Below are 17,370 nucleotides of genomic sequence, written 5' to 3' on the forward strand. Positions count from 1 at the left end.
GGGGGAAGCACTTACAAAAAAATACATTAGTTCAAAACTTCATATCAAAATGTATTTACAGTGGTACCTCGGGTTAAGTACTTAATTCGTTCTGGAGGTCTGTACTTAACCTGAAACTGTTCTTAAGCTGAAGCACCACTTTAGCTAATGGAGCCTCCTGCTGCTGCCGCACCGCTGGAGAACAATTTCTGTTCTCATCCTGAAGCAAAGTTCTTAACCTGAGGCAATATTTCTGGGTTAGCGGAGTCTGTAATCTGAAGCGTATGTAACCCGAGGTACCACTGTATTAGGAGATAGTCATACTAAAATGTTGCAATTTTTAATGAGGTTTTTTAAAAAACAAACCAACAAACCAAACTAACATCAAATTGCTGCTGAGTGCGAGGAAATGAATTTAAGATTGGGAAAATGAGAAACTGAGATCACCAACACTGACAGATCTGTCCATCCCTATATCACAAAACCTTCTCTCTTGGCCCCCATGAATAAATGAGTTACTTGCTTTGTATGGAAGTGTTTCTGTCTCATGCAAGCTGCCTGGGGAATCATCTGATGGAAAAGTGGGCTTTGAAACTTTAAAAATGGAGCAATAGTATTTGTCTGTGTTTATGATTTTATGGCAATACAGGGGTACCTCGGATTAAGAACTTAATTCGTTCTGGAGGTCCGTTCTTAACCTGAAACTGTTCTTAACCTGAGGTACCACTTTAGCTAATGGGGCCGCCCACTGCTGCCGCGCCGCTGCTGTGTGATTTCTGTTCTCATCCTGAAGCAAAGTTCTTAACCTGAGGTACCATTTCTGGGTTAGCGGAGTCTGTAACCTGAAGCGTCTGTAACCTGAAGCATCTGTAACCCGAGGTACCACTGTATTTACATTCTGCCTTTCAGTTTAACAAAACTTCTCAGGGCTTTTTTGTTTTTGAGGGGAAAGTTATTACAAGGAACACAAAAGAAGAAAAATCCACAGAAAATTCAACAGCCACAGCACATTATAACCTGGTCCACAGCAGTATACAGACAAAAGTTGGCAGGTAGGCAGCACCCACCGACCCTTTAAAAAAGCTGTTGAAGGGGGTGCATAATACTGCTTTTGCCAGGTGCCTCACAATCAGCAGGGAATACAATGTGCTACAACAATGCCCAATGAATACGATTACATGGATCTATATAACCAATCAAATACCATGCAGCAAACTGGATAAGGTGACATTGTGGTGCACAGCATGATGCCATTGAACTTCCGTAAACACAAATATTACGTGTCAACATATGGAATTGGATTAATGCACTTCTCTTCAACACAGCAACTTGCTTTGAGCATTAATGATGGAAAATCGAGACAGAAAATGCTTTAATAGAGAGAAGTTATAGCGATGACATGGAACTGATGAGGAAACTGCTGCCAGCAGTGAAAACTACCTTCAGGTGGTGTATCTCCTTTTCTCAATAGTGCATTTTGCTGCCGTTAAAAAAAGGTTCAGCCAAATGGATGTGCAGCAGGAGTTGCCAATGTGGTGCCCTCCAACTCCTATCTGTTCATTGGCTGTGCTGCCTGGGTGGATGGGAGTTGGCATCCAGCAACGGGTACCAGATTGGGTGCTCCTGTTGTAAGGATGCTGGATAACAAAATACCTGGTAACCATTCTACACATTGCTGGCTTTTCTTCACATTCCCTTGAATTTTTGTTTATTTACTTTTATAAGCTTACACATTTCAATGCTCTTTTCTCTTTCTCAGGTTCTATTTTTATGTTATCAATATTATTTGGTTGTTTTTTTATGTTGTATACTGAGCAGACGTTTTTAAAATATTAAGCTGGTTTAGAAATGCTTTTGAATAAACAAGATAAATAAAACAATGCTTTAAAATGATAGGTTTTCTAAAAAAGTAAGACAGTATGCTTTTATTTTTTCTTTTTGCAAGAAAACATCATTAAAACATTTAGAGTTGTGTTCCAACTGCATTCCACTGAAGAGTTGACCCATTGAAATTAATGAATCTAAGGGAGTAATGTCCATTAACTTCAATGTAACTAGAATTAGTCCATTAACTTCAATGGAGTAGAATTAGCATTGGATTCAACCCTTATACTGTGAAAAAAAAAGTATTTTAGAAAATAAAAAATAAAATGCTTTGAGATGGAATGGCCACATAACTGAAACAGATGCCCTTTTTTTTTCATTTTAATGTGGGGGGACGGGGACGGACTGTTGCAATTAGAAAGTGAGTCGATTTTCCAATCAACCCTACACAACCATCCATCACATGACCCCAAAGTGTCCTGACACTTTTCTGCGCATTTATCTGTGATTCTGTAAGCTCTCAATAAAGTCTATTAATATGGCTTCCATTTATAAGGCGATGAGAGCTGGCTCCAGATACTTGAGTGATGCCCTATCTCCAAGTGTTACTAAGTACATTTCTAAGACATAAAAAAAGCTCTTCAGAATCTTCGCTTCGAGAGGTGGTTATCTGAGGCACTGGCACCAATATCTTCCATGGAAGGAGATAATACGTATTATTTGCCAAAGTAAATTTGACATTAATTAGCAGGATTCACACTGGTAAAATCTCCCACTGTGAAGCAGATGCACCGTTGTCTCTCGGCTCCTTCTCTTCCTGCTGTGAAGGATCCAGGAAGAGCCGGATGTTCTGCGGCACAGCAGCATTGCCACTGTGGCTGTGTGAAAACTGACAATCACTTTCATTGTCAGAAGTAGCTGGAAGCTTCTCAGGCACACCATAAATGGGGCTTATTTCAAACAGTTCCTGCACCTTTTGGGGGGGGGGGTCACTTGGGGGCCATGCAATGGACGGTTGTGAGCATGCCTTGCAACTCACCATGATAAGGTAAGAAGAGCCCATCTACTGGGTCAGGCCAAAGGCCCATCTAGTCCAGCATCCTGTTCTCATGGTGGCCAGCTAGATGCCTGTTACAAGTTCACAAGCAGGTCCTAAGCACAACATCACTCTACCCACTTGTAGAACCTAAACAATGGCCATTGGTTACAGCTAATCAAAAGCTAGTAAGCACTGATGTTTTCTCATTCTCTCTTTTTTAAGGCATCCAAGTAGATGGACATCACTACCTCTTGCAGGAGTGAACAGACAGAATTAGAATCATTTCAACAGACTGCTCTAAGCTTTGAAGCCTCAACCTGCAACCTTTTTGGGTTGGGACAATATCTGGATGCCTCAAAGCCTTTGTGAGAAGCAGATGGATACAGGAATGTGCAGCACTGATCCCTGATCTTGGCAGACACGTCAGCAGGGTTTTGGGAAACTTTTTCAGACCAAGGGCCACATTACTATATAAGCAAACCACTGGAGCCCACATGCTTATGGTGGATGAAGGTAAAATGAGTGAGACAAATAATGCAAAAAACTAATATTTTTGTACAGAAGGCTATGCACATACTCCCCTTTCTATCCTCCATGCAGGCAAACAAGTAGCATCACCACAGATCAGGGACACATTCCAGCCAGGCAAAAGCATGAAGCAGGGTGGGCAAAGGGTAAAGGATGAAGACATTCCTAAGGGCCAGATGGAGAGTCTGGAAGGGGCACCTATGGCTCCCAGGCCTGAGGTCCTCCACAATACGGTGTCTGGATTTGCTAAGCCTAGCATATAAAGAAGAGTTTGGATTTGATATCCCACTTTATCACTACCCGAAGGAGTCTCAAAGTGGCTAACATTCTCCTTTTCCTTCCTCCCCCACAACAAACACTCTGTGAGGTGAGTGAGGCTGAGAGACTTCAAAGAAGTGTGACTAGCCCAAGGTCACCCAGCAGCTACAGGTGGAGGAGCGGAGACGCGAACCCGGTTCACCAGATTATGTGTCTACTGCTCTTAACCACTACACCACACTGGCTCTCCACAAATCAGTCCTCATGTTCCTGATTGGTTAAGAATCTCTTGCCTGCTGTGCTCCAGACTCTGACTTCTGCTCATACTCTCACTCAAGCCCAAGTGATTTGGGCCCAATCCACATAAACATCCAACCGTAGTTGCTCCTCCTCTTCCCTCTCCTTCCTCCTGTCCCTGCTCATTCAGCTTGAGAGGGCAGCTGAGCAGCTGGTGAAAGAAAAAAGGGCAGCAGGGCACAGAGGTTTTGGGGTTCTCACTGGTTCTCCTGGCAGAGTACAGGCCTCAGTGGGTGCCTAACAATGGCACACACTTGACATCAGTCTTGACCTTTTTCTGCATTGGAGCTGGTACTGGCACTTCTTTGGCTTTTGGTGCAGGCACCACACTTGTGCCTTAGTCTCAGCTGGTAGAACAACTTAATTGCATTAAGAAGGTCCGAGGTTCAATCCCTGGCATCTCCAGGTGGTGGTGAGAGAAAACTATGAAGAGCAGCTGCTAGCCAGTGAGGACAATACTGAGCAAGAAGGACTTGCTGTGTGAGCCAATAAAAATAAACTTCCTACATCCCCATCTGTTTTTGCTTTGTCATATATGCAGTCATGGCTGGCCTGGGCCTTACCTTTCTATTCAGAGGCAACAATTCCCAAACAGCAAAACAAAATCCCAAGGGGCCCAGAATCCAAGGAATTTATTTCATTTCATAACTCTTTTCAGCTGACAATGCTTCCAACTGTTGGCCCTAAACATGCAGATCTGGGGTAAATGCTATAGTGCACTGCAGGTGCTGTTAGACTACAACACCCACCACCTGTAGATATTGGCCATGTTGGCTGGGACTGATGAGAGTTGGGGTCCACTGAGAGACACCATGTTGGTTACCTCGATGCAGACACAGGAGGAGCAGGCACCTTTGCAGAGTGCTAATGTCCCCAATCATGCTTCATCTCTGCTCACAGTGAGCTGACTGCAAAGCAGAGGGCTGCTTAGGTTGTGTCAGGTGCCCCCTCTACCTAAGCGGGTCCTCTGTCTTTCATGTGCTGCTTGAGGGAGACTTAGCCTGGAGCATAAAGAGATGAGGAGCCGGTGTCAGAGGAAGATGCAAAGACAGCGAGAGAAAAATACAGCTAATGCGACATACGGAATGAAGTACAAAGCTTTCTGAAGCATCCACGCTTGTCACTTTAATGACAGTGAATGAATGGCAGCCATGGGGTGCTTCCTTGCCTGTCAATTGCGCTTGTCTCTTGCTCCCTGGAATTTTCATTATTCATTATTCGTATGGTGTGGACAGCAGCACCGGCAGAGGGTACAGTCTAATCCCCCACCCGATAATGTGTTTCTGATAAGCATGATGGAGCCAGCCCTGGTGACAGGAGGCACATTTCCGGAGGATAAAGCACCATTTACACAAGGCAGGTGCTGTGAATTTAGATTGTCGAGATACAGGGAGGATTGTGCACAGCTGCTCTGCACAAAAGGATCAATCTAGGATCCAGGAGCAGAGCAAACTTCAGCCATTTGGCCCACACACGGGTAGGGTCAGAACACTAGGGAGGCTACGGCAAGGAAACAAAGCCAGCCATGTTTTTTTTCTGATCCGGTGAATGAATTGGCCTTTTGGCCTTTCATTATGATCATCAAACATTCCTGCAAATATCAAGTGCAGCAATGAAGATTAATTGCTTGTAGCAATTAAGCAGCAAGGTGCATCAAGCAGGCATGTTTTATATTATCCCCCCCCCCCAAGCTGGGTAGCTCATTCAAGGAAGTAATAGAGGAATTTAGCTGAGCTGATCCGATGCCAATAAAGTGGCAAGATGGGCAATAAAATTAAAGGGAACTTAGAACTCGATCCTGGCATGAACCACTTTCATTCCAGATATTGGAATCAAGCTCAAAAAAGAGATGTGATGCAGTGTGCTATCAACAGCTTGCTCTCATTGATCTCAGAATAGCGGGTAATTCACACTGGCCCCTGGCATTTGGGGATCCCCTTTCCTGTGGGGCAGTGCTGCTCAAAGTAGTGGTCTGTGAGCCGGTGCTGGTCAATAAGCCACAGGCTGCCAGGTCCCAGAGACTCCATCACAAGCCCAGCTTGGTTGGCATGCTTCAGGGACCAAATATGGTCCCAGTCCCTGGTACAATGACAGTGGGTATTGCTGGTCCACCACATCAGATAGCTTGAGAAGCACTTGAGTTAGCACCAACCTTTATCCAAAAGAGAAATTCAGAGCAAACTTGAAGGTTCCTTGTTGGTCAAGGGAGACCAAAACAGTTATTATAAGACTAGCGAAACTTTTCAGAGTGTCCGATTCACTCAAATGTAGTCCTATCCACCATCAGAACATAAACAGTAAACCAAGGTAACCCCTGTGAACTTGATGGCCAAGTGAGGATTTGAACCCTGGTCTCCCAGGTCTTAGTCCAAAACCTTAACCACTATGCCACACTGGCTCTCTGGCAAGGTGCTTTCACTGCAGGGAGAAAGGCAGAACTTAGGAATTCAACCTCCTCCTCAAAATAATCATAAGCCAACAGCAGAATCTATTTAATGGTTTCACTCACAAACAAACTGTGCTTGTTTTCATGCTTTGCAATAGCTTAATCCTGCATGTGATAACATATCCGACAACTGAGTGCATTAAACTGTGACAGCTTTTCACTGACCTAAGCAATTGCATTACGAAAACACCATTAGTGTCTTTCTCCTCCTCGTCTAGTTCTCCCCACCCACCCCCTGCGTCTCTCTCTCCCACCTTCTTCTCTCCCCTGTTAGTAAAAAGGCTGGGCTCAATACCACTATTAAATTACTCTTAGAAATATGTCCCTCTAAGAAAATCAATGCACATGTGTTTCAACACTTGTCACAAATAGATCAACTGGGCAATCTAACACAGATTGTTTTGCCCAGGGGTTTCGATAAATAAAAACGCACATCTTTGTGGTCATTATGGCACCTTGCATTCTCCCACATCCAGACAGCGTTAGCACAGGTAGATTCATGTGGGTCAGGCACTGAGCAGTGCCCCAAACTATCTATTTAGTTTTGGTTTCGTTTTTCACACCAGCTTCCTTCCGTTCAGTGCTTGGCTGTCAATGACTTGCAGGGGCAGAGAAGAGAAGGGAAAGGAAAGAGAGGAAATCAAAAAAGACTTTGGCTGCCTGAGCAATTTGCATACTGGCCAGAGGGTGGCCTATTACGCATTGCCAAAGGAGAGGATCTGCCACACAGAAGAAAGGGGAAACAAATTTGCATATATTAATTTATATCTATAGACATGCATTTGGAAATAATTACTGTATGCTGTGATTTCAATAAAAATACAATGCACACCAGGGAAGACCGGGTGACTTGTGTTTCCACTCAGTCTGCTGACTGCTGACCAGCTGCTGCTAACTGTTGATGGGCAATTTCTCCTTTCTCCTTTTATCTATAAACCAGACTTGGACTGGGCAGCCCTCCAACAGGGGTCACATTTCAACTGGGGACTGTCCAGTGAGAGCCCTTTGAAAATGAGAGCTGTCCTCTGTAAAGTAGGACACAAAGCCACCCCACCTAGCCAACAAAAGATTTGATGTCACTGGAAATTTCAGTTTTTTAAGTGAAAAATTCACCCCCACCCTCTCTCACACACAAATGTCAGCTCAGTTGTAAAAAGATGCAGAAAGCTTCCTGGGGCACAGGGATTTCCCCCCCCTTTGAACACCAGAAATGTAAAAGTTTGGCTGATCTCTAGTGAGGTGCACAAAAAGCTTTCAGGACTCAACCACTGAGGGTTACCTCCAACGCTAGTCCTACTCAGAGCAGTCTCTTAGGCGAGACCTAAGGGGTAGGTGGTTGAGTGAGGGAGTTGGATGGGCAGGGTGTGTGAGCAAAGTGAGCCATGGCAGGGCATGTAAACACGCACACACGCACACACACCCCTTCAAATTTAACCAGTCAAATTTTGAATGTGAAAATTCAAATTTGAATTTTGATTCTTAAAAACTCAAAAGCATTAGACTAGTTGGCTTCTCTTACTGGAAAGGAAGCTGGTTTAAGTAACTCTTAATTGTTTTGATTTGGCCAGGCATCCATGGGCAGTGTCAGAGGAGGGGCAGGGTGGGGGCAAGAACACCACCCTACAAGAAGCTCACTCCCAGTTGCCTTTCCCCAATTGCTGGACTCCTGTCAAAATATATAACATTATTTTAATTCCAGAGATCTTAACAACTCACCCATCTAGAATACAACTCACCCACCTAGAAATATACTTTGTTCCTTCTGTACTCTCCTTCAGATCCCACCCCCGGTGCCTCTTATGCATCAGGGCATAAGTTGTCGTATGCTACCCTCTATCAATCTTTGTCAAATACTACACATCATTGCATTTTAGCTATCAAATACTGGATTCATATGCTATCGGATATCAAATATAAATACTCCCTGAATTTTCAGGAAATATTTGAATATTTGAGGCAGATACAGTGGGTGTTTGTCATCAAATGTCACAGGAGATAATTTTTGGAAGCAATTTCATTTTTGCTCCTGATGCAGATAGGGCACTAGGAGCATTCTTGGAGTGCCTCATGTCATGAGAAAGTCCAAAAACACTTCTGAACACATTACAGGAAAGTTATATCCCTAATAACGAGGCAAAATACTTTGTACAATGTCAATTTTCTACCATTTGCTTCTGTTCCAACATCATTCTTCCTTCCACCTGCCTGTTTTAGGTAAAATCAGGACAGAGATGGATTTCTTGCTGGCTAATTAAATCCTCACATGTTAATGAACCCCCTGCACTTTGCTGCTCTGCAATGTCTGTGGCCTCCTAGAAATTAATAAGAACTTTAATCATTGAGAGACTTGAAAGGTCAGCACTGTCTATAGCTTCCCAAACAGAGAAGGCAATGGAATCATATCATATCAGGTTTTTAAGCTATCAAGCTAAGAAGCTACAGGGGATGTTTAATGAACGGGGAAACAAATTGAGAGACTTGGCTCCTGTTGTGCCAGGGAAAAAAAGGGGGGGCAGAGTTGATTGTCATCAAATGTTCTGCCTTCATTGGTCTGTCTAACCTTCTACAAGTTTGTTTGTTCTGACATTCCCCTCTGACCTCCATCATAAGAAAACATACACAACGTGATAACTGAATCAGGGCACATTCAAACATTTGAGACGCTGTTACAATACCACTGTCTTCCTCCACAGAATTCTGGGAGCTGTAGTTTGTTAATGATGCTGGAAGCCTCTCCTAGAGTTACAATTCCCAGAATTCCCTGGGAAGAAGGGTTGATTGTTAACTCTAGGAACTGCAGCCCTGGGAGGGGAATAGGGGTTGCCCAATAACTCTGAGAACCCTTAATGAACTACAGCTCCCATGATTCCTTAGGGGAAGGGATGCCTATTTAAAGTAGCATCATAGGGCTTTAAATGTATGGTGTGAATGTGGCCTCAGTGGTGTTCTGGTGAAATAATGCCATATTTGTGCTAGGTTTGCAGGATAAGCTCCTTATGCACTGGTGGAGGAAGAGGAGTGCAGGGGGAGTGCACTGCCCCTGGCAGCGCGATCCCAGTGGAGTGCCATCGTGGCTGCCCCCCCACCCGCACTGGGTGCCATGCCCCTGCAGGAGGTGTGCCACACCCCCAGGACGCATGCCATGCCCCTGCGGGTGGCACACCATGCCCCCGGGACCCACGCCATCCCCGCCACCGCCTGCTCTCTGCCCCCCGGAGCCAGAGCATGAAGCTCCACCACTGTCCTTATGTAAGTGTCAGCAGGATTGTGGCCCAAGAGTTACCTTCACACTGTGAAGGGATTGCAATCTGGAATCCGAAATCAGTCAGAAGCACAGAATCATAGAGTTAGAAGGGGTCCTAGTGGTCCAACCTCCTACTTGACCCCAGAATCTGGAGCTAGAATGTCCCCAACAGCTGTCTGTCAAGGCTCTGCCTCATAAGAGCAGGACCAAGCCCTGAGTCAGGCTCCATCTGGGGACAATGAGCCAGGATCCCACAATGAGGCTGAGTTCAGCCTCTGACATTGAGGTTGAACAGGTCCCAAGCCAAAGGGAAAGGCAGCACCTGAAACCCTGCTAATCTGGAGAAATGCCCAACTGCAGACAAGGACTTGTTGGGAGAAAAGTTCTTATGGGGAGCAAGACCCTCTTCTCCCTTGTAGAAGGTGCCATTTTAAAAAATCACAATCCTTAAATTTTAGTTTGATTCACCAGTAAACACTTGGGATAGAATTTGGTCTCGCTATCAATGAGCATCTAGCATCGGCGGCCGCAGCTAGGAACATTCCTGCTCACCAAATCGTACTCTTCGAAGGAATCAGCCATCTGTTGTGTTTCAGAAGCCTTCTCCCCACCCCACCCAGCTCCGCAAATATCTCCAGAGGCTCCTAGGAGATACAGGCGAGATGATCACCAAGGGCAATTGAGGGAAGAAATGCAGAACTTCTTCTCCAAGCTTAATGCTTAAACTCCCTTAATATTCAGAGTAAGGTTTTTGCCGAGAGCTCTTTTGGGGGACGTGTATCATAATCATCACTATAATAAATACAATTAAGGCCTCTCGGCAGCAGTAAAAGGGAAATCTAATAATTACACCTGCTGCAAATTCCACGGGCCCCTCAAGCTGCAGTTTCTGCCCTCACCCTTTGCCACTGCCAAATCCCTCTCCAGCAATCCTAGCAAAGGGGAGGCAGACGCACCCCGTTGACCTCCTGACTGACAAGGCATTTCGTCGCTTTGCCTTGAACCACTGGGCTGCTTGACAGTAATAGGTGCATGAAGAGGTGAGCCTGCCTCATTGCACTTCACCTCAGCTGAGAGCACAGGCTAGTTCCAGAACAGATGAAGCACAAAGCTCACTTCGGGGACAGGGGTGGCAGGTGGGGAAGAGGGAAGGACAAGCACAGAAGAAGTCAGGCTTCTTTCCAAATTGCTGTTGGAGGTTTCGTGGGGGTGAGCATTGCTTCTGCCTGCAAAGACATTAATGTCCAGGTGCAGGAGAAGGGACTGTAAGCATGCACCTTATGCACGGAACTGAGAGGGCATGAACTGGTTCATTTGCATTTTTTGCATTTATTACATTTATATGCCACCTATTTTCCTCCAAATTGGGACGTGGGTGGCGCTGTGGGTTAAACCACAGAGCCTAGGACTTGCTGATCGGAAGGTCGGCGGTTCGAATCCCCGCGACGGGGTGAGCTCCCGTTGTTCGGTCCCAGCTCCTGCCAACCTAGCAGTTTGAAAGCATGTCAAAGTGCAAGGAGATAAATAGGTACCACTCTGGCGGGAAGGTAAATGGCATTTCCGTGCGCTGCTCTGGTTCGCCAGAAGCGGCTTAGTCATGCTGGCCACATGACCCGGAAGCTGTACTCCGGCTCCCTTAGCCAATAAAGCGAGATAAGCGCAGCAACCCCAGAGTCGGCCATGACTGGACCTAATAGTCAGGGGTCCCTTTACCTATTTTCCTCCAAGGAGATCAAAGTTGTGTTTGGAGTTCTTCCCGTCCTCATTTAATCCCCATAAAAACCCTGTGAGGTACGTTAGGCTGAGAGGCAGTGACTGGCTTCCAAGAGCACCCACTGAGCTTCATGGCTAAATGGGGATTTGAACCCTGGTCTCCCAGGCCATAGTCTGATATTCTAAGTACTGGTACTCTACAACATTGTCCCTCTTCTGCACTTTTCTGCCACTTCTGCACATTAACACTCATAAATACATATTGTTTCCATTTCAATTTCTTTCTCTCTCTCTAATACATATTTTTGAGTGCATTTTTTTTTTCAAAACTTGGATTTCTAAATGTGTGTAGGGGTCATTACAGGCAGGACAACTCTTAGATATTTAAGGTCAGTCACAATTAGGGTTGCTGGATTTATAGGTGTGGTGGGAAGTCTTTTTGCATCTCACAAACCAACCATTTGCCTGGGCTAGATGGGACCTTAGCAAAGTGAGTAGAGTAATGAGTGTAAATTTTACATTTGTACAGTAGGCCATTACAAAAAAATTACACATTTTAAAGATATTTTGATACTTGTTTTGGGTACCAAAATCTGCACTGCAATTTTTAAGGAAGCTTGAAATTCAGTAGAAACCTATGTTTTGGTGCACACAGTAGCCCAGTAGTGGGCTGGGAGTACAGATAGGGTTGGTTTTTATCAGAATTGACAATGGCATTTCTAGGGATGAGCATGCAACCTAGCTCAATTATTAGAGCCCTTCTATATACAGTAGACGCTCGGGTTGTGAATGTGATCCGTGTGGTATGCACGTTAGCAACCCACAGTGTTTGCAACCCGTAGTGGCGCATCTGCACACATGCAGGCTGCAATTCAGCACTTCTGCGCATGCGCGACCCCCAAAACCTGGCTGTAGCCCATTCTGGTACCTGAAAAAACACGTCTGTAATGTGAAGCATCTGTAACCCGAGGTATGACTGTAGTCAGATGTGTGAGTGAGGGGGTGGAAGCACAAGATAGTCCTCTGAAACCTATATTGTTTCAGAATAGATGTTTGGGTGGGCTGCAGGTTTGAATGTTTCCAACTCAAGAAAGAAAGAAAGAAAGAGAGAGAGAGAGAGAGAGAGAGAGAGAGAGAGAGAGAGGAAGACATGTTGGGGAGAAGGCAGGCTGAAACACCTTCCAGTAACAGGATAGCAAGCAAGGTGGGTTTTCCTTTTCATTTACATGAGGTAGGCTTCAATCTTCAGTTTCCACATCTGCATCCACATCTGTTATGCTATCCTGGGACAGCTGAACCCAATGCTGTTTCTGAATGGGCATGCTGGTCCATAGAATTTCTCCCACACCCTGTCTCCAGAACAAAGTTAAATTACATTCAGTACTCAGTCCCAGAATGATAACAAACAGAAAGTCATTGAGCATGTGCAGAGTTCCCCCAATAAAAAATTACCACCATGAATCCAAACACATCTGATCTCAAGGGGACATTACTTAAATATTTAGAGTTAGTCGCATTTAGAGGTGGTCATGGTGCAGAGCTTTATTATTATTATTATTATTATTATTATTATTATTATTATTTTAAATTCTCACAAGGAGAGGAAAACAAGTGCTAGAATTCAAGAGATTTTTCAAACTGATGGCTCATCTAGCCCAGCATCCTGTTCTCACAGTGGCCTACTAGATGCCTGTGGGAAACCCACAAGCAAAACTCAAGCATAAGAGCAACTCTCCTCTCCTGTGGCTTCCAGAAACTGGTACTGAGAAGCATTACTGCCTCCAACAGTGCTGAGAGAACATAGCCATGGTGAGCAGTAGCCACTGATAGCCTTAATCTCCTTCATGAATTTGTCTAATCCTCTTCTAAAGCCATTCAAGTTGGTGGCCGTCATTGCCTCCAGTGGGAGCAAGTTTCCCAATTTAACTATGTGCTGTACAAAGAAGACGCCTTTCCTTTTATCTGTCCTGAATAATAGTTGCTCAGAAACATTTTTGGGGAGGCTCCATCCCTCAGTAGGAGAGTGCTGTTGTTATGCACTGAGTTGAATAGGATCCAAACTGCAGCAGTCTGATTGGTCCTAGAACAATAGGATCCAAATTGCAGCAGTCTGATTGGTCCTAGAACAATAGGATTCAGAATGCAGCAGTCTGATTGGTCCTAGAACAATGCAGCAGTATGATTGGTTGGCAGGAACCACCCAATCATGCTCCAGATATAAGTGAATCCACAACCTGATTGGCTTACAGTAGAATTCCAGGATTAGCCAATCATGTGCAGCCCATTGTGTAAATAATGTATATAAAGCAGATATTTTGAGGGGACATTCATTCATTCCTCCTCACCACTATGAGCTGAATAAAGAGCATGAAATCACTTTGCGACTCTGAGTATATTTCAGCTATGGTTTGTATGTACACATTCCCAGCTCTGCTCTCTGCCATCTCCACTTAAGAGGATTCTTCCTTCCTTAAGAGGAAGCAGGACTGGTGGGAGGTGTGTGGGGGGGATTCTCTGCCTTCATATCTTGGAGGAGAACTGCCAATCAGAGGAGACAGTGCTGAACTAGATGGGCCAATGGTCTGAGACAGCTTCATATCATATATCCTGATGAGTTGTGAGTGTCTATAATCTTACAGGGTAGCTGTCTGCCATCGGAGCAGTCTGGCTTTGCAGACATAATGTGTGGCTCTGCAGAGGTAATGACCAATCCCGCAATCGTGGGGGGTGCAGGTGGCTGAAAAACTCCTGCAATCTGATAAGGATTATTATTTTTTAAATGCAAATCCTGAGATAGCTGTCTCTGGATCCCAGCTGAGGAAATCCACTTTGTAACTAAGCCCCCCACCCCCACCCCAAAAAAAATACTAGTCAGCAGGGTCTGGATGGAGAGCTGCATATCTATGCTGAATGCAGCTGAATTTTCTACTCTCATAGGTCACAGTCTCTGTGTTGGGTGGCAGCTTGCATGCTCAGCTGGAAGCAATTCTTGGTTGCAATACAGCCCTACCACTAGGCAGGAGGAGATGACTGCTTCAGGTGGCAGTTGGTGGGCGACTGCGGCGGCAGCATTCTGACTCTTCCTCCTGATTTCCCTAGTGGCAACCCTTCTGTTGGATGGCAGAGCTGTGTATCTCATGTGGCCACCCAAAAAACTAGTATGTTGCCCTCAGATGCAGTGGATGACACTAGCTCATTGACACTACTGAAATAAGCTTCAGCCACCAGGAATGGAATGAAAGGAGTGATGGGGTTGCAGGCATTGTCCTTTGCCTCAGGAAGCAAAATGAGGTCCAGAGAACTCTGCAGGGTGTGTAGAAAGCAGGCGGGAATCATCAAATGAAGATTTGGGGCAGACAAAAGAACTTCTTCATACATCCCTATACTATGGAATTCACTGCCACCACAGGGGGTGATGGCCACTAAACGTGGATGGCATGAAAAGAAGATTCATGGAAATTCATGGAGGACAAGGCTATCATTAACTATTAGTCATGATGGCTATGTCCTTTTTCCACTAGTAAAGTCAATATACTCTTGCTCTTGTGTGATGTTGGCCAGCTTCCCATGGGCATCTGCTTGGGCAATGTGAGGTTAGGATACTGGATGGGATGGGTCTTTGACCTGATCCAGCAGGACTTTCCTCATAGCTCTGCAATGCCTTGGGATGGCTATAGTAAGGTACCCCTGACCATGTCCAGTCCAGTCATGACTGACTCTGGGGTTGTGGCGCTCATCTTGCTTTATTGGCCAAGGGAGCCAGCGTACAGCTTCCGGGTCATGTGGCCAGCATGGCTAAGCCACTTCTGGCGAACCAGAGCAGCGCACGGAAACGCCGTTTACCTTCCCGCTGGAGTAGTACCTATTTATCTACTTGCACTTTGACGTGCTTTCAAACTGCTAGGTTGGCAGGAGCAGGGACTGAGCAACAGGAGCTCACCCCGTCACGGGGATTTGATCCGCCGACCTTCTGATCAGCAAGTCCTAGGCTCTGTGGTTTAACCCACAGCGCCACCCGCATCCCTGGCTATGTCATGAGACAAAAGCAATTCCTAAAAGAAGAGGGCCTAAAGTAGTCCCAGGACATGAAGACATAGCAGCTAACTCAGAGGGGCTGAGGTCCCTTCAGCTCCCCAAAGTTAATAGGTATTTTTATTCAAATGGTGTGTGTGATCAATTATGTGGGGTGGGGCTTAACTGCCCCCATATTTATTCAAGTTGGCACCCCTTCATGAAGAAGTGGGATGGGGCTTGGGGCAGGTTCTGTCACCTGTGGCAGGGATTCTGGAGAGTGTGTGTGTGACGTTTTCCCCCGCCCAACTCCACTTTCAAGCCCTGTCTCTCGGGGCCCAGAACATCTGCTGGTTTATAGGCGTCTGAGTTACAGAGGAACGACACAAGAGCTCTAATGCCCTCCCCGTTTAAAAAGAGGGAAATTATCTGCAAGTCTAGGAATATCTTCATTAAAAATGCATTTAGCTCTTGAGCCCTATGAAAGAGAGACCTGTAATACATGAAAGATTAGCCCCAGATTGCTGATTGGACTATTTCACATCATTATGGTAATTAGGCTCGCAAGGCTGTTGTGCTGACACCGACACTTTCCGCGATACTTGCCTTTGTATTGGATTTAAGGTGGTCCCCCCACCACAATTCCCTAGCTGCCTGCTCTCCACTGAAAGCCTAACCTGCCCCCGTCCTCAGCTCCCCCCTCCAACTCTCCACCTCTGTGCCAGCTTTCTGCTTCATGAATATGGATTGCGATCCATTCTGAATTCCTACATGCTCTCATCCCCCACAGTCACCTTCCCTCCATCCTCGCAGTTCCCTGGTTTCCTATGCCAACCTCAGCCCGGCTGGCGCAAAAGGAGAGGGGAAGAAATTAATGGTAATTACAAGGTGCAAGTGGATATTACAGCTCTCAATCTGATTGCCAGTAAAAACCAAATAAAAATGGAACTTAATCAGCCAATTATAAAAGCAGAGAATAAACAAGGCGAGATACTTTGCTTGCCCTTGACACTTGTTTCTGGCGGGTTTTCTGCATGTGCTGTCCCACCGATATCAGGAGCCAGCAAGGTGGCACAGAGTGGCAGGAGACTATCTGGAAGGAGCCTGTGTGGCACAGGCAGATGTCAACTGAGAGGTCCTGTCTATGCTTTTAAAGCAGGCCTGTACAATTTGTGATATATCCAGTCAAATGCAGCCATTTATACCTCTGGCAGACCACCAATGCTCTCAATAGCAGTGCAAGCCGATGCATTTACTCGGGCATAAGCATGGGCCACACCTGACAGTTATGGTTTGTCTCTGTTTCCCACTTTACCCTTCTTAAGTTCAGTTCTCCACATTTCTAGGGTTGCCATACATCCGCTTTTTCTAGGACATGTCCTCTTTTTCAGGGGTAAAATTTCTGTCCAGGAGGCTTTTTTTTTCATTTGCCAAAACATCCGGAGGTGTGGGAGTGGGATACCTTTTATGTTGCATACGCAGTACTAGACAATCAACTGCAAAGCATATACATTCTGTGCAAGTTTTTGCGTGGTGCAGGAAAGGACCAGGTCCTTATTTCTGTATATTTTGAAGTGAAGAATAATAATAATAATAATAATAATAATAATAATAATACAGTGGTACCTCGAGTTACATACGCTTCAGGTTACATATGCTTCAGATTACAGACTCCACTAACCCAGAAATAGTACCTTGGGTTAAGAACTTTGCTTCAGGATGAGAACAGAAATCATGCTTTGGCGGTGCGGCAGCAGCAGGAGGCCCCATTAGCTAAAGTGGTGCTTCAGGTTAAGAACAGTTTCAGGTTAAGAACGGACCTCCAGAACGAATTAACTACTTAACCTGAGGTACCACTGTAATAATATTTTATTTACACCTCACCCATCTGGCTGGGTTTCCCCAACCACTCTGGGTGGCTACCAAGCGAATATTGAAAACACAATACAGCGTTAAACATTAAAAACTTCCCTAAACAGGGCTTCCTTCAGATGTCTTTTAAAAGTAAGATAGTTGCTTATTCTTGACATC

General features: G+C 45.3%; 1 protein-coding gene across 4 annotated transcripts in view; it reads right to left on the reverse strand.

Annotated features, from left to right (window-relative positions):
• The window catches only part of LOC308464327 (opioid-binding protein/cell adhesion molecule homolog), a 775,089-nt gene that overhangs the window by 240,696 nt on the left and 517,023 nt on the right, over positions 1–17,370 (reverse strand). The window lies entirely within an intron of this gene.

This window comes from Podarcis pityusensis (assembly GCF_964106645.2).
Source record: "Podarcis pityusensis genome assembly, chromosome: 15".
NCBI classification, from domain to species: domain Eukaryota; kingdom Metazoa; phylum Chordata; class Lepidosauria; order Squamata; family Lacertidae; genus Podarcis; species Podarcis pityusensis.